The sequence below is a fragment of the Heptranchias perlo genome, unplaced genomic scaffold (assembly GCF_035084215.1).
Source record: "Heptranchias perlo isolate sHepPer1 unplaced genomic scaffold, sHepPer1.hap1 HAP1_SCAFFOLD_43, whole genome shotgun sequence".
Classification (NCBI taxonomy): Eukaryota; Metazoa; Chordata; class Chondrichthyes; order Hexanchiformes; family Hexanchidae; genus Heptranchias; species Heptranchias perlo.
Genome location: NW_027139442.1, coordinates 4,439,881 through 4,458,489, shown reverse-complemented (window position 1 = coordinate 4,458,489; position 18,609 = coordinate 4,439,881). Strand labels below are relative to the sequence as shown.

Here is an 18,609-nt window from a genome sequence, read left to right as displayed (position 1 = left end):
CAGGACCTCATATATGCAACGCATGCGCTCCACCACAGCAAAACTAGCTCCAATTTAAAATTAAAAATTGGGCTTTCCGCTCCGTCTCTTCCGGACAACGAGATGCCCAGTCGTTCCATGTGTTCACAATGTTCAACTGCTGCTTCAGTTCACGGGGTTTCTGCTCCTCGGAAATAAAAAATACAATTGCCAATAGTCAGTGACGAAGCTGAAATCCAACCTCTGAATCATAAAGTGAGATGGATGAACTACACAGCGTCAGCGCTGTGACTGCTTGGTCGACATTGCACCGTCACACATTCCGGTCAGTTGGCGGCTGCTATGAGCTGAGCTGTTGAGGGTCCATGAAATGAAGTCCTGCTCCGGGACAATTTAATGCCTGTGGATCCAAAGAAGATTAATCTGTCCGTGGGCGGCCCGTGGAAGAGGGGCAAACGACGCCTTGGTCTAAAATTAGGCATTTTTAACATATAGAGCGTAAATTTAGATGAGGAGCTTTCAAAATATAAACCATAGAGACCACTCATGTTTACATTTGGCATCTTAATGCATAAACAGCACCCGCTTATAAACATAAGATCGCTGGGAATCGGAGGATTGTCGCTGAGGATCATGAAATGGCCGAGTTAAAACTTACCCAGAATACAGAAGGTCAGACTGAGCGAGGTGATGCTGAAAGCTTCTTACACGGCAGGGTTCAAGCATTTTGCAGATGATAATAGGCGACGTTGTGAACGTGTTGCCGCTATGCAGAGAATGTGTTGAGAATATTTTGAGACTATGATGAGGATGTGTTGAGACTGTGTTGAGAATATGTTGAGAATGTGTTGAAAATATGTTGAGAATGCGTCGAGAATGTGTTGAGAATATGTTAAGATGTTTTGAGAATATTTAGACCTTGAGCATGTCGAGCTATCGGGGTCTTGGGTCCGCACAGACCATGAGCATTTCTGATAGGGGGGTGGTGGTCAAGGAATGTGAAAATCAAATAAAGATAAGGGAGAAATTCAATGAAATGAGTGGTATAAAGAATTCTAGTTTACATTTGAATTTATAGAAGGACAGGACGGCGCGAGAGAGAGAGAGAGACGGACAAGCAGTCACCTGAGGGTTACAGCTTCTATCCAAAGCAAGACTAAAGTTTAGTATCGTGTCCTTCTGAGTAATACTAAGGCCATAAATATTGTGCGTGTTGATACTTGCTTGCATTCAATAAAGGATTAATCGCAACCAATTGGTGTCGAGTCTGAATCGATCTTATAAACTGGCGATTGCGGCATCGGACCTTGACATGAGATAATGTGAATTGAGTGAAACTAAGTGCCTCGGAAGGACAAGGTGCTGAACCCAATCTGTTAAGGTAGGACAACCTTTTCGACGGGAGCATGAGTTTTCCCTCCAATACTAACAGTAACCATGGAGACTATCAGGGAAGCGTTTTGAAAAGAATTTGAGCGTCGTGACTGTCAGGGAAGTCTGTTAAGAATTGTCCAGGAGGTAACAGGTTTGTGTGAGACACAGACTGTGAGCTTGAGACATTGACTCAGCCCAAAATGGGGTTAAGTAGCGAAGAACAGAAATTGAAAATTGGGGTGGGAGAAAACAGGATAAATTAGTTTATCATATAATAAAGAAGGAGAGAGGGGAAGATCCAATCCCTTTTGTAGTTACAAGCTACATAAGTTCTTTTGTTTGCAGTGCAATGTTTCTTTAAAAGCCGGTGTGAGTGTTTCGGTGCCACTGGCTGCAGCAAAACACTCTTTTTCAACCTGCAGTGTAAGAATGTTACAAAGATTTTGTTTAGCTGCGAAGGCTAATTTTTCTTCAATTACATTCAGTACTTTTTACGCTCAATTGGAAAGGTGACTGAAGAAATAACAAAAAGAAAGGTAAAGTAATTTATTTGGTTTTTGTAAGCACGTGCTATTTCTATAATATTATCTGTTTTGAATTGTGTTAAGTTTAAGATATTGCTAAATTAAATTGGAGATATTGAGCTGAACTAATCAATTAAATTGTGAAAAACAAACTCTTATTGATGCCACGGTGAAATTCTGTTCATTGTAAATTATGTGAGAATCTTTAGTTCCCGACATGAGATTATCACATTAAAAGCAATTTGCATTTGTGAATTTCTTACAAATGCCAAGGAATTAATGATTTGAGGTTGATAAGAGTTAATGTTGAGTGTAATTGATAGGCACAAGTGTAGGCACAACCTAATCGTTTTAAAAAGAGATGTATGAACTAAAATGCTGTCTTCCCTGACAGGAATGTGTTTAAAGTTAATAGTGATGTTATGAATGATTTCTGCTTGTTTCAACTGATTTTCAGTTCCTAAGGAAAAAAAAGTTTGGATTAATAAAAAGTCTGTGCTTTCACGGCTCGTGTATTGAAAATTGGAAGTCAAAAATAAGCTAACATTTATTTTCTAGAGTTGAATTGTATTAGGATCTTTGTGCAAGTTATTATTGCTTAACGGCACACAGACATGTTGGGGGGTGGAAGTAAAATGGAGTTAGGTTCTTTTTCATTCAGCTAAGATTTTTCAGTTGATGTGAAAGCAGCATGACGCAAGCTGCGTGAGTCGGATGATATCTGGTTCCGCTTTCTTTTCGCTGGAGAGAAGTTAACCCCTTCCACAGGCAGCTGATTTAGATTTTTTTCGACTATAACATTAACTCTGCCGAAATATTCACTAAGCAGCAACTTTTCTATTGCAGAATTTCAACATATGTCAGGATTTATTATATTTTTAAGTTTCTTAATTTGAGTGGATATTTCCCCACGTTGATGGAAGGAAATCAGGATTTGACAAAAGCATGTCTTGAGTTCTCAAGAACAACCACAGTGGAATTTCTGTTTTCTTCTTTCAGAACAGGTGAACATGGTTTTCGGAACTGAATGTGTGTTGATGGTGCAGGATTATTGAGAGCAGTTCTTTGACATAAAAATGGCCTCACAGAGTTGCGGAGCAACCTTTGCTGGAAAAACGTAGGTACAGGAAGAGATCTAAGAGTGTTAAGAATTTAAGACCTCATCGGCAGACATCGGCAGATATCGAATGTCACAGCGTTGTGACGATTTGATGCAAGACTTTGCCTCTCAATGGCTCGGATTTACCCCATTCAGGGTTATTTGTTATCATCCGAGATAGAGTGTTCGAGGGGGTGGATATATGAGAGTTATCTCCAAAAGTAATTGCAAGCACTGCTGGACTATAACCATCCTTCCTGTTTCATGTCCCCGTTTTCGAACACTGCCCTTATCAGTCAGGAAACAGTCAGTTGGACGGGATTAGAAATGCTCAGGCACATTGCAGCAGAGGCCTACAAGAATATTTTGAGTGCTTGAATTTCAGAAGGGGGCAACATGAGACGAAGAGAGAACTGGGTCACATTTCACTAAAGACGGACTTAGGACATGTCCCAAATATGGGTTTGTGTTTAAAGATCGTTTCACTGAAAGCATCTTGACGAGATGGGGTTGGCGGCCATTGAAACGGCGCGTGCGCTCTTCTATTGAATTGTATCCTATGCGGAGCATTAGATTTTTCTCGAGGTAAAGAAAGTCTTGCCTGTCCTTGTGTCTAAAGGCGAGGCGAGTCGAAGAGGATCTTTCCAAATATCGAAACATCAGTGAAAGCAAATGGCCGGAATGGAACACAAGCCTGTGCACATGCGCTTTAGCACTGAGCAACAGTCACAGTCAAAAGTGAGTTGAAGTTAACAAGCGTGTTTTCTCCTTCATCTCTCACAGACAACCACCTCACACTGCTGCTTGTTGGGGATATAAAAAGCTTAAGGGGCTTTCAATGAAGCATTGGTTGTTCAGTCCTTGAATTCTTGCTACCCACGCGAATGATCCGCGTTCGATTCTCGGCCGATGTTGTTTGAATTTTATTTTAGATCTATAATTGGCCAACATCAATCAACCCCGCTTATTGCTTAGATTCACAGTTTATTTAGGGCTGCCGATAGTGACGCCACTATTCCCGGCAAGAATGGAGATGATTGGGTAATTCCCTTGTCAATCTCTACACTAAGTGACTGGGATTGATTTTACGCACAAAATTTGTATTATGTATCTATCCTCCCCACATCGCACTTTACAAACATACAAACATAGGAACAATGACAGACAGGAAAAGACCCTCTGGTCAATCCAGCCTGACTCGTGCAATTGTCATACTTTCTGTTCACACTATATACACTCCCAACGCCACCCAAAACCATACGACCTCCTGCGGCAGGGGAAAAACAGGTAAAATCCCATGCCAATTGGAGGGAATCTGGGAATTTCCTCTCTGACCCCTTCGGAGATAGAAACTAGACCAGGAGAACATTCTGGCCCTGATAATTTTATGCATTGCCTCCCTTTTTTATATGGTGATCTCCATCCCTGGCAGAAACAGGTCCAGGACTCCCTTAAAATATTGCTGAAGAAATGATAAATTTATATTATGTAACTATCGTCCACTCATTGCATTTTGCTGGAGAAATAATCAATTTATATTCTGCAACTTTCCTCCACTCACTGTGTTTCACTGGAGAAATAATCAATTGGTATTATGTAACTATCTTCCATTCACAGAATTTTGCTGGAGAAAGAATCCTGCTTTGATTGGGAGATATTGGTGTAGTTTCGGTCATGAGTTCTGTTTGCTGCAGTGCGTAGAAACTCTGTACAAATAACATGTCTGCTGTTGTGCTTAGTATTTGCTGAGTAAATAGACGGTTTCTCTCGTCGTGGGTATGAGTTGTACCAAGGACAGCGAAAAATATGTCGCTCTTGCAGTAAACCCGGCCACGGGGTGGCCTCCTGCGAGGCAGTGATATGCTGCATGGAGAGCCACCAGCCACTGGACTGTGAGGAGGCCAAGTGCTGCAACTTTTGCGGAGAGGCTGTTCATCTGTGCAAGACCTGTCCAAACCGCAGACACAGCTACGCACAGGCAGTGAGGAGAGAGGTGATGCAGGACCAGAGAGCAGCAGTCTCGAATGCTCCAGTGGATGCCAGACCCCTCTCCCAACGCTGTGGACGCACGTGAAAGAGCGAAAGACCAGGATAAGGACAAAGAGCAGCAATGGAGCGTCGAGGAAACGAGCCAAAAAGTCGACACTCAACCCCCAGACTATCCATGAGCCCACAGAGCTAATAGAAGGTGAGACAGGGTACGGTGGGGCGGGCCGCGGGGTCGGGGGGTGGGGGAGGAAGGATGGAACACGCAGGAAAAGAAAAAGAGGAAGCCCATGAGGAGCAAAGGTGGGACTGGCATCAAGAGGCGCTTAGAGTCCTCCAGGGAGAGGTGACACAGACAGCACGCTCCAGCTCCAGGGACAAGGGAGCAGTAACACCCCGCTCTGGGGCACCGGGAGAAACGACGCGGAGAACGAACAACCAGCGGGATCCAAGGAGGCGAATCCGGTTGTGGATCTCACGGTGACATCGCTCCACGAGACCCCACTGACGACCCCCAAGCCCATACAATCTCCCAAGGGAGGACAGACCTCATACCTTAGACTAAGGACGGTCCAGCAGTTTGTGCAAACCGCGCAAATGCAGAATCTGGACCAAGAGATGGAAACGGAGGGGAACGTAGAATACGGACTGATGCAATTGTAGGACCATAACTTTGTCCCTTTTGTATTTTTAAAATAGTTTTACAAATCGCATCATTCAACGTGCATAGTGTTAAATCGACGAGGCAATGTGCTGCAACCCTGACCTAACTGTCCAGGGTCAAGAGGGACCTGCTGTACTTGCAGGAGTGCGGAATCCAGAACCTCAGAAACTACCTGCAGTGTTCACTCACGCGGACCCAGGGGCAGTTGATCTGGTCGAGAGGCAACGATATTCGTTCCTCGGTCCTGGGAATTCTACTGCGAGGAGGCCAATTCACCATCACCGAGGTTAAGGAGGTGGTGGGGGGCCAACTGCTCGCAGCAGACGTTCTCTACAAGAAAACTCCGGTCCGACTGATCAATATGTACGACCTGGTCCACAGGAGCGAGAGGCTGGATGTCTTTCAGCATCTCCCGATGCTACTGGCGACCTCCGGGCCAGTCGTTTTCGCCGGAGACTCCAACTGCATCATCGATACGGCTGGACGATCCATCACGGGCAGCAGAATAACGGACATCACATTCGAACTCCTGATGGAGGCAGTGAAATACGCAAAGCATCGCGACATCTTCATCAACCCTGCAGACGGAGCAACGCATCAATACATCTGGTCCAGACGGGGATGGGTCCGTCCGTTCCAGGATAAACTTCCTATTTGTGTTAAGGTCAGATCTTGGTATTTGCATACTGGGGCTCCACACATATCCCGAGGAAGCCACACACAAAGTTGACCATCAGGATCAGAGGGGCGTTGGGGACACTCTTCGTCACTTTGCCTGGGGGCTTGCACATGATCTCCCTGCGGAAGTGTTCTACCTTGGACCTCCAGACAAAGTGGAAGATAGCTTTCGTGACTATGACGGCGGATCGGCGGGTAATGGGCCAGACCCTGGCCACGTAGAGCAAAACTGCGAGTATCTGACACCTTATCACTAGGTTCCTGCCGGTTATGGAGAGGGAGCGCCCCTCCCACATTCCAAGCTTGGTCGTGGCTTGCTCAAGGTCAGATCCACCGACGTCCAGCCGGTGTTCCTCTCTGACCACTGCCTCCTACTGGCTGAATGTCAATCGCAGGAGGACCAGAGGGCGCGAAGTGGGACCTGGAATCTGAACGTGAGACTCTTGACCCCAGAGAACATCGATGAACTAAAGAGTGATTGCACAGGTTGGAGGACCGTGAAACCGCTCATGGACGCAACGGTGTACTGGTGGGAAGAAATCGAGGCCAACATCAAGAGCTTCTTCATCCTCAAAGGTGTTCAGAAGGCGAGAGAGAGAGACAAAGCGAATTTAGAAAAATGTCGACTGCAAGATTCTGTCCAAGGTCATCTCCAACAGGTTCGAGTCTTCTCTGGATCTGGTGAACCACTCGGATCAGACGTGTAGTGTACCCGGCAGGATGATCTCTGATAGCCTTGCGCTGCTTAGGGATTCGATCGCCTGACATGCAGAATATGGGTGTGACCACTTTCCTCGTCAGCCTGGACTAGGAGAAGGCTTTCTACAGAATATCCCACACGTACATGATGGACGTGCTCTCCAAAATGAGTTTTGTGGAGCGAATTTGCGATTTGATCCGACTGCACTCTGCGGACATCTGTAGCGCAGTCCTAATCAATAGATGGGAATTGAAGAGCGTTCCAATCAGACCTGGAGTCAGACAGGGCTGACCTCTCTCCGTGGTCTTGTTCATGTGTTGCATCGAGCCAGAGGCAGTAGTAGAGGCGGGTACAATTTTGTCTTTTAAAAAGCATTTGGACAGTTACATGGGGAAGATGGGTATCGAGGGATATGGGCCAAGTGCAGGCAATTGGGACTAGCTTAGTGGTATAAACTGGGCGACATGGACATGTTGGGCCGAAGGGCCTGTTTCCATGTTGTAACTTCTATGATTCTACGTCCATGGGATGGTCGCAGATATGAAGGGGGTGATGATCCCATGCAGCGGAGGCTCTCAGTTTAAGGCTTCCCTGTGCATGGACGATGTCAGCGTCTTCTGCTCCGATCAGCAGTCGTATCACAGACTGATGGGCTTCTGCGACCGTCTCGATCTGGCCTCGAGGACTAGAGTGAACCATAATAAGAGTGAGTCCATATTCTTTGGCGGGTGGGAGGTCCGATCCTTTGTCCCCTTCACCGTCAGGCCCGACTACCTGAAGGTGCTGGGGATCTGGTTCAGGGGACCCCTGGCTTGCACCAAGAACTGGGAGGAGCGGGTCGCCAAGGCCAAACAGAAGCTTGGCATGTGGGTGGGGTGCTCCCTCTCCATAACTGGCAGGAACCTGGTGATAAGGTGTGAGGTTATGTTGCTCCACCTGGTCAGGATCTGCCCCATTCCCCGCCGATCTTCCGTCACAGTCACCAGAGCTATCTTCCACTTTGTCTGGAGGTCCAAGTTAGAATGCGTCTGTAGGGACACCGTGTACAAGCCCCCAGACAAAGGGATGAAGGGAGTCCCAATGCCGCTCTGTTCCTAATGGCCACTTTTGTGTGTGGCTGACTTATGATGTGTATAGAGCCACAGTATGCAACACCAAGTGTCACCGCTGTCCATAAGAACATATGAAATTTGAGCAGGATTAGGCCATACTGCCACTCGAGCCTGCTCCGCCATTCAATAGATCATGGCTGATCTTCGACCTCAAACCCACTTTCCCGCCCCATCCAAATATCCCTTGATTCACCGAGAGTCCAAAAGTCTATCGATCTCAGCCTTGAACATATTCAATGATTCAGCCTCCACCGCCCTCTGGGGCAGAAAATTCCAAAAATCTACAACCCTCTCTGTGAAGAAATTCCTCTTCATCTCATTCTTAAATGGCCGACACTTTATCCTGAGATTAGGCCCCATAGTTCGAGACTCTCTAGCCAGGGAAACAATCTCTCACATCTACCGTCAAGCCCCCTTATAATCTTAAATGTTTCATTAAGATCACCTCTCATTCTTCTAAACTCCAGAGAGAATAGGCCCATTCTACTCAACCTCTCCTCATTGGACATCCCTCTCATCCCACGAATCAATCTAGTGAACGTTGGTTGCACCGCCTCCAAAGCAAGTATATCCTTCCGTAGATAAGGAGACCAAAACTGTACACATTTCTCCAAGTGAGGTCTCACAAAAGCCCTGTTCAATTGTAGTAAGACTTCCTTACTCTTGTGCTCCAACCTCCGAGCAATAAAGGCCAACATGCCATTTGCTTTCCTAATTGCCTGCTGCACCTGCACACAAACTTTTTATGTTTCTTGTACAAAAACACCCAAGTATCTCTGAACACCAACATTTAATAGTTTCTCACTTTTTAAAACTATTCTGTTTTTCGATTTTTCCTACCAAAGTGAATAACCTCACATTTCACCACATTATACTCCATCTGCCACCTTCTCGCCCACTCACCTAACCTGTCTGTATCCTCTTGCAGACTCTTTGCGTCCTCCTCACGGCTTAATTTCCCATCTAACTTTGCATCGCCAGTAAACTTGGATATATTACACTCGGTCCCTTCATCTATATCTTTAATAAAGATTGTAAATAGCTGAGGCCCAAGCACTGATCCTTGCGGCACCACACTAGTTATATCCTGCCAACCCGAGAATGACCCAACGCACTGTGAAGGCTGGAGCTGGCCGAACAGATGCAGCATGTCCGTCCAGCTGGACCTTACCCCACCACCTGTTCCTGAGGAGGAATCCTTTCGACCATCAGATGGTGGTTATTAAGGAACGTTCCAGGAGTCCTGCAAGGAAAGGAGAGTGCGGATCCGATCGTGCAATTCCCCGACCAGACGGTCGATGCGGTTTGGCAGAACGTCTCATCGCCAGAAGTGACCAACAGGCACCAGGGTGTAGCCTGGATAGTGGTGAGAAAGCCTTCCCAGTGCAGTCCTTCCAAAACTCACGGAATCTCAGCACCACCGGGAGCTGCCCTCAAGGCTGCAGCGGGGACGAGACCGTTGTCCACCTCCTGATGGACTAACCCTCCCTGCAGAACGTGTGGAGCGAGATGCGTTGGTATCTGTCCGGGTTCATCCTCAACACTTCAGTAACACAGGATGCTGTGCTCTTCGGGACGCACACCAGGACAGATATCAACTGCTGCTGGAAGACCATCAACTCGGTGAAGGAGGCCCTTTGGTCCCGCCAAAACCTGCTGGTCTTCCAGCTGAAGGAGCTGTCCACGACTGAGTGCTGCCGACTGGCACACTCCAAGGTCCAGGAATACGTCCTGAGGGATGTAATGAAGCGAGGTGCGGCCTGCATAAAGGCTCTATGGGGAAAGGCCACCCTGTAAGGCAATTTCACCAAGCATTGTACAGAATATATTAGAAGATATGTACTGTGTTTTGAATTGTAATAATGAGGTCATAGTGTGTACGATCTGTATTGTATTGTTCTGAACGGTAATCGTGACATTTACATTGAAATGTGTGTATCCTTAAATTTTATGATATAAAGTGTATTTTGAAATGTCAATAAAATCTTGGGGTACAAATGCATCAATCACTTAAAGTCGCGATGCAGGTTATAAAATGTAAATCAAGCACTGGGGTTCAAATCTAGAGGGTTAGAAATGATAAGCAAATAAGTTACGTTAAACTTGTATGGAGCGTTGGTTAGGCCACACTTGGAGTATTGTGCACAGTATGGTCTCCATATTATAGGAAGGATATAGAGGCAATGGAGAGGGTGCAAAATAGATTCACGAGGACGATACCAGAACTGAGAGGACATCCTTATCAGGAAAGGCTGAACAGGCTGAGACTCTTTTTCTCTTGAAAAGGGAAGACTGAGGGGTGACCTGATAGATGTCTTTAAGATAATGATATGGTTTGGTAGGACAGGCGTAGAGAAAATGTTTCCACTTGTGAGGGAGTCCAAAAATTGAGGGAATAAATAATAGATAGTCACTGATAAATCGATAGGGAATTCAGATGAAACTTAATTACCCAGAGTGCTAAGAATTTGGAACGCACTACCACAATGAGTAGTTGAAGCAAATAACGTCGATGCATTTAAGGGGAAGTTCGATAAGCACATGACTGTGAAAGGAATTGGGTATCCTGATCGGGTTGGATAAAGTATGGAGGGAGGAGTCTCGTATGGAGCATAAATGCTGGCACAAATCAGTTGGGCCGAATGGCCTGCTTCTGTGCTGTAGTTTCGAAGTAACTCCATGTAACCAAACGTACTAATTTGAGGGTGGTGTAAGTGCAGAGGGAACTGGTGGCGCATATTCACAAATCTTTGATGGTGGCAGGGCAAGTTGATAAGGCGGTTAAGACAGATATGGGATGCATGGGTTTTTAAAGAGGGGCATAGATTGCACAAATAGGGAAGACATGTTAAATCTTTACCAAAGACTGTTTAGGCCTCAGCTGGAGTATTGTGTACAACAATGGGCACCACACTTTAAGAAGGATGTCAAGGCATTGGAGAGGGTACAGATGAGACTTACCAGGGTGATGCCAGGGATGAGGGACTTCAGTTATGTGGAGGCATTGGAGAAGCTGGGATTGTTCTCCTTAGATCAGAGAATGTTAAGGGGAGACCATTAGTGGTGTTCAAAATAATGAGGCGTTTTTGTAGAGCAAATAGTGGAAACTGCATACTCTGGCAACTGGATTGGTAACCAGAGGTCATAGGTTTAAAATAATTGGCAAAACAATTAGAGGGTAAATGAGGAGCATATTTTTCACACAGAGGGTTGTTTAGCACTGCCTGAAAAGATGGAGTCCCTTTTAAAGGCTGTCTTCGTGTCAGAGACTCAAAATTCATACTTTTACTGGGAAGCTGCAGGGACAGAGTGAAACGAGTCTGCTTGTGTCCCTGGATTCAATGCACCATGTGGAGAAATCTGTAAAATGTAGAATTGAATCGGCAGGATTGAACATGGTCAATACAAATATATGAAGACTGTAAATGAAGCCGCTCATTGTTGTTGGACCAGTCCTTTCTGAGCACAGCTTTTAACTTTATTCCTGACAGACGTCTCATTAAGACAAGGTTCTGAACTTTGAGATGTTTGTGATATATCCACGTCATCATTTACATGGAGGCAAAGCTGCTGATGTAATGTGTTTGTTCAAATGACTGTAACTAATAGCAATGATCAGGGGTATAACCGTGTCAGTGGAGATTTACCCCCTGTATAAATCAGGGATCGCTGTAATGAATCCGCACAGACTGCCTGCCGGAGCTGTGATTTCCAGGCCAACAGAAGTCACTGCTTCTCACAAAAATGGGATATTCAGTAATATATCAGATAGAATGCATTTATTATCCTGTTCTTGCAGCCGTTGGAGTTCCAGGTAAGCAATTATCTCAGCTGTTCAAGGTGTATATCGGTATTAATTCTGCTGCTGCACTTAGCACTCTTTTTTCTCCCATCACGTATTACACAGTGGACTGTTCTGTCATAATTCACTGCTCTTTTGGTCTTGTTGCAGGTGCATTGCATGTGTTAGGATAGTTTTTTTATCCAACCCTGGCATTGCTACTGGATTATGTTCTGTACTGAATGTATTGGAGTCAGATGTCTGGGCTAAGAGCTTGTAAAGCTTGTGGAGCTAACTTGCCCTGGGATATTTATTCATTAATGTGTTTTCAGTGATTGATAATGAGACAGCTCACGATCTCAGTGTTACACGGAGACAGCGCAATGTCTTCCCTCCACAATAAAATGGTTCAGTTTAACTGGGATTTCAATGTATTTATTGGTTATCACTGTTGTGAAATATTATTTCATCGTGTGTGTATCTGAAGCTGCTCCAGAGGTCTGGTTACTGAACTGAGTTTGCTGCTGATTCTTTCACATCTCCTTCTCTGCTTCACTGTGGATGAATTCACTGTAAAATGCAATGTTTTACGTTGTGCTGCATCAGTTTGCACTTTATCTGTTGGAATCAGGAGCCCTTCTATTGATCAGTAGAATATAAGTAGGAACGGTGATGTTGATGTTTTGTTAATTGAACAATGCCTCCGTCTAACGCTGTACTTTTTAATTACAGGAGAAGGAATTTCATTTATTGTGAGTTGCATCTGTATGAGGCATTCGATTCTGTTAATTCCATGCATCGTAGATGAATTGAAGAGTGTAGGTGAACAGATGGATGCTTGGATGATCTGTGGAAACATTAAACTGTTCACAGAGACTTCACCATTCAACAAACTGACACTGAGAATAGAATCGTAGGAACACGGGGCTGGTGAAGAGAAAGCAGACGCAGGATGTTAGGATTTACTCGGATGTGAAAAGGGTCATTTCGAAAGAGAGTAGAGAGAGTGCGGAGAGATAGAGAGGAGTGTTGGAGAACGCGACTGAGAAGGAAAACGAGAGACAGGAGAAGGGACGAGAGAAAGAGAGAGACACACAAAGAGAGAAACACACAGAGAACGACAGAGGGAAACAGGTAGGAAGAGAGAAGGAGATAGAGGCAGAGACGGAGAGAGAGCAGCAGCGGTGTGAATAATTCATCAGGCTGAACTGCTGAAACATCCATTACAATTATGAAGAGGAAAGGTGACTTGAAGGTGTTATTTGGATATTGTCAGATTGTGAGAGTTTTATTGTATTCACTCCGGGTGTGTTTATCACTATCAGGTACTCAGCCTGTTTATTTGAATGTTCCTTTTACTTGTTCACTGAATGGATACATGAATACACTTGCAATGTTTTTAAAGAATAAGATCAGTGATTTTTTTTACGAATTGAATTATTAGGAAAATATATTTTAGAAGCTACGTGTCAGGTTTATTCAATAAAGAACGAGGCGAATTTAATTCATGAATTTTAATTTAATTTTAATTGAATCTGAAAAGTAAATTTTTTGAACACATTTTGTACCGATCGAGCTGTTCCCTGACACCAATAACTACAGAAATCAATGGTTGAATTTATTGATTGGATTGTGTTACTGGGACCTATCGATTAGATTCCCTCTCACACTCTGCTATCGTCTCTCCCTGTGAATCCTCGTCTCTCCTCCAACTGCATTGAATCCTCTGTCCGCTCATCCGCTGATTTAGTTTATCCGCTTTCCTAAACTATTTGCTCCTGACTCCCCTCAAGCTCCTACATGTACTTTTCCTTGTCTCCCTCCAAATCTCACTCACTGGCTCGGCCTCCAGCTGCCTGTTCCAATCCGATCCAATGTCGAAAGCTCACCAGCACGGATGTCGGTCTTTCCCGTTTTGTGCCAGCCCCTGTCGGCTCTCTTCACTCACAGCAACAGAACTGCAGCGCCTCCTCCTATCCCCTCACCTGTTCGACCATCACTTACATTCCCGTCCATCTGGAGCCCAAATCCGGATTTAATTGGCTCAGTAAAAATCCTTCGCCTTCCCCGCAGGAACTGCGCCCTCGCTCAGCCCTTCCACTTGATCCGTTCCTCACTTCATTCACTTTCTGTATCAATTTCCCAATTCATTCATGATAATTGTTTTCAAAAACATTTCTCCGCCCGAAAACGCTGTCCGGGTCTGTGAATCAATTTCCACCGTTTGATGCAGCAACAAAGCTGGAAATTTCACCCCAGATCCTCTCAAACTGCTGCTTTCGCTCCAGGTCTGATCAATAATTTATCTGCTTCCGTTTCTCTCTCTTACAGTTAACTTGGTGGCGATTGTGATCCTGTCCCGAGGAAAGTGCGGACTCTCCAAATGTATCACTCGTTACCTGGTGGGAATGGCGGCGGCCGATCTCCTGGTCGTTCTCACTGATGTCATAATGTGGCGCATTGTTGAGATGTATTTCCCAGTTTCATCCTTGACCTTTACCCCCGTGTGCCGTCTTATTCTCATCCTGATTTCAGCAGCCACAGCGGCCTCTGTCTGGTTCACAGTGGTTTTCACCTTTGATCGATTTATGGCCATTTGTTGTCAGAAACTGAAAACAAAATATTGCACCGAGAAAACGGCGGTTGCTGTTATCGGGGTGGTGAGTGCGCTGAGCTGTTTACTAAACATTCCCTGGTATTTTGCTTTTGACCCGGAATATATAATGGACAATGTACCCCGGGGTTGTGTCTTGAAACCGACCTTTTTCACTTCACCCACATGGGCAGCGTTTGACTTGTTTAATATTGTTTTAATGCCTTGTCTCCCATTCATTCTGATTTTGCTGTTCAATGTTCTCACCACCAGGCACATTTTAGCGGCCAGTAGAGTCCGCAGGGGACTCCGGGGTCGCAGCAATGGAGAGAATCGCAAGGATCCAGAGATGGAGAACCGAAGGAAATCTATAATTTTACTCTTCAGTATATCAGGCAGTTTTATATTGTTATGGAGTACACTCGTTTTCTATGTTATGTCTCTGCAAACAAACGCCCAGTTCGCTAACGCCAGTGACATTAAGGCAGCCGGATTCATGCTTCAGCTTCTCAGTTCTTGCACCAACACGTGTATTTATGCTGTGACTCAGACTAAATTTAGAGCGGAGCTGAAGAACGGGGTGAAATACCCACTGAATCTAATTGTTACATTAGTTAAATCATAGAAAGTCTGAAGACATTTCATCCGTAATTGAATAAAAGTCAGTGAAAGTAGGTTTTCACGTTTGGTGGTGGTGTGAGACGGGCGGTATCGGATCGGGCGCCCGTTACTCACCGCATCTGATTTTACTATCCATTGACATCAATGAGTTCACTAAAGTAACTGATATTAATACAATACTTTAAATAAATTTGGAAATAACAGACAGGAATTATATTTTATCAAACAAATGTGCTATTGTGAAATGATACAAGATGTGATTCTAACATGAAATGGATTGCTGTTATGAGCCTGGAAATAATATGATTTCAATATTAAATGTTTAATCCTGAAATGAATAAAATCAAATGCTCCATTTCGGTTGATGATTATTTCCCATCACACACACTGCCCGGTGGGATGGACTGAGGGTGAGCTGTCAGGGTCAGACAGCGTCCTGTTGACTGGGACATTTGTTATGACCAGAACAGAATAATAATGGACCAACAACCGGACCGTTATAAACTGGTAAAATATTAATGTAATTTCAAACTCTGTAGAAACATAGAAAATACGAGCAGGATTAGACCATTCGGCTCTTTGAGCCCGCTTCGCCATTCAATGTGATTATGGCTGATCCTCTATCCCAATAACATATTCCTGCTCTCTCCGCATATCCCTTGATGCCTTCTGTGTCGAGAAATCGATCTATCTCATTTTAAAATATATTCAGTGACTTGGCCTTCTGTGGTAGAGAATTCAAAATGTTCACCACTCTCTGAGTGAAGAAATTTCTCCTCATCTCAGTTTTAAATGTCCTTCCCCGTATCCTGAGACTGTGGCACTTAGTTATTGACCCCCCAGCCAGGGGAAACGTCCTCCCTGCATCTAGTCTATCTAGCCCTGTCAGAATGTTGTATGTTTCAATGAGATCCCCTCTCATTCTTCTAAATTCGAGTGAATACAGGCCGAGTCAACCCAATCTCTCCTCATACGACAGTCCTGCCATCCCAGGGATCAATCTGGTGAACCTTCGCTGCACTCCCTCTGTGGCAAGTATATCATTTCGTAGTAAGGATACCAAAACTGCGCATAATACTCCAGGTGTGTTCTCACTAAGGCCCTGTATAACTGCAGTGGGGAGTTCCGGAGATCGTGTCCTCTCTGAGCTGCTTTTCAGAAATGTTTACTCAATGAGACATGAGGCTGGGCCTGGTTACACAGAGCTATAAGGAAACCTCCTGATACATTTCTGAGATGATCAGGGGTCGGGAGATCTATCACAGCAGCAACAGGCCAAGGAAAGCTCTCCGTCTCCTCCTTGCCCCAGCAAATATAAGTTGAAAAGAAACTTCTCAGTGTTTTGGACCACTCAATGCCCATCGAAAGGGCGGCTCCTCCACCCATCTGCAATCAACATTAAATGGTGCCCCATGTACGTCATAATTGTCTGATTTCCATAGTAAACTTGGCTTGACGGAAGCAGGTGGGTGTTGCTCTGGCCGCTCTTCTCAGGACCCTACCCACGATGGTGGAGGCATGAACGCCTGCATTAAAGGGACGGTAAGTGGCCTGACACCATTTACTGTGCTCTACCACCCCATTTCCTCCAGGCGGGGATACTGGAAATCGGCCATACCTTTCCTGACCTCCGCCCAAGTATCAAACTTCGAAGCCCACAAGCGGGTCCATTGTCTCAAACTGCACCGGTTCACAACACGTGGAGGGAAATGTTCACCATCGCACGGGGCTGAACCGGTAGAACGGATCACCCGCCCCTTATAGAACCGGCCCGATTTTAATTTCTGCTCCGTCAGTTTACCACCCAAGCAGTGAAGGTGAAATTACCTCCCACATCTCTGACCCCAAGGTTCGACAGGTGTGTGAAAGACATCAGACAGTATTTGCTAAACACTGACATGAATGTGTGCGAATGGATCCGTGTATTCAGGTAAAAGGCGATAACCCCCCTTCATAGAAACAGGACTCGTATCAGGGAGAGGCAGTGGAGAGTTTGCGTGCGATAATAATATGTTTAGAGCAACAAGGGTGTTCAGGGAAATTATGGTCTGTCAGAGGGTAACGCTGCTCTGCGGCTCGAATCTAAATCCACTAGATCTTGGTGAGCAACAGAAAATTACAGTCAATTAAACAAATATACTCCAAGAATGCGTCCTATTGTGGCCTCATACCCAGAGATGTTAGCCAAACTGATCCATCGTTCTCACGGGTATTCGGTGAGAGATATCTCGAACGGTCCATCGGTCTCACTGGTATTCAGTGACAGATATCTCGAACCGGTTCTGGAAACTCCCGCTCCACCCCGATTCACAGTATAAATTCACCTTTACATTCGAAGGGCAGCAGTTCACTTGGACCGTCCTCCCTCAAGGTTCCCACAACAGCCCCGCTATTTTCCCTGCTCACATAATTGGGCTGTGAATCACAGGCTGTAGTTCAATATGTGGATGAAATCCTAATACATACCGAAACGTGGGAAGAGCACCTGCGAATGGTGAGTGAGATTTTCCATCAGCTGTAATCCTCTGGACTGAAGGTCAATGTTACTAAGCTGCAGTTGATGAAACCGCAGGTCAAATTACTTGGTGTCATCCTGGAGGCCGTGTCCCGGTCTGTGGACCAGGATAAAGTCAAGGTTATTACCTCCTTACCACGGCCCACCGATGAGACCTCCCGAAGATTGTTTCTGGATATGACAGGATTTTGTGGGGATTTTATCTCTGACTATACAGAAATTGTTGCTCGTCTATATGGACTACTTCGGGAGGGAGTTGAAAGCCAGTGGACAGAGAGCCACACTAATAACATCAGCACACTTCATACGAGTCTTGCTACTGGTCCGATGCTTACCCACCTCCCATTATGCCAAGAACTGTGCCCTACACCCCATTTCCCCATCAGAGAGCCACGTGGCCATGTTTGGGCGGATCAATCATGCTAAGGGAAATCCCATTAATTTTGCATCGACTCGTCTCCTGGGAGCTGAGCTGAACTACACAGGATGAGAGAGGCAGGTACTCCTATTGTATTGCGCCCACTCTAAGTTGCTACACATCATTGGAAATCAAAAGATTAATGTTTAAACCCATGACAGCCCAGGGCTTTTTCTAACAAAAGGCCGAATTAAAGAGGGAAATGTGTCTCGTGGCCGAGTCACTGATTGGCTGCCTTGTCCACCGAATCCCTCGAGGTCTCACCAGCAGAAGATGTTTGGAGAATTTTTACTGCCCCGGATCCAAAAAGATTTAAATCTCATCGAAATTAGTCAAACTCCTAATTTGAGCCAAGATCTTTATATAAAGGGGTGGTTCAAGGGAACTTCAGATGAGTGTAAATTGACCCCCCCTCCAGCATCAGGCCGTTCTCACGTCTCGCAATTCAGTCACTCCACTGCCCGTCTCCGCACCTCGCCGCCCTCAGACCCTCCCCCTCCCCCATCAGTCCATTCTCCCGTCATAATCTTCAGTCCCTGCCCTCCCCGTCTCCACAACTGTCCGC

The 18,609-nt window shown here is 45.4% G+C and overlaps 1 pseudogene; it reads right to left on the bottom strand.

Moving 5' to 3' along the window:
- Nucleotides 1-18,609, bottom strand: part of LOC137312510 (zinc finger protein 160-like) — a 437,990-nt pseudogene that overhangs the window by 194,453 nt on the left and 224,928 nt on the right.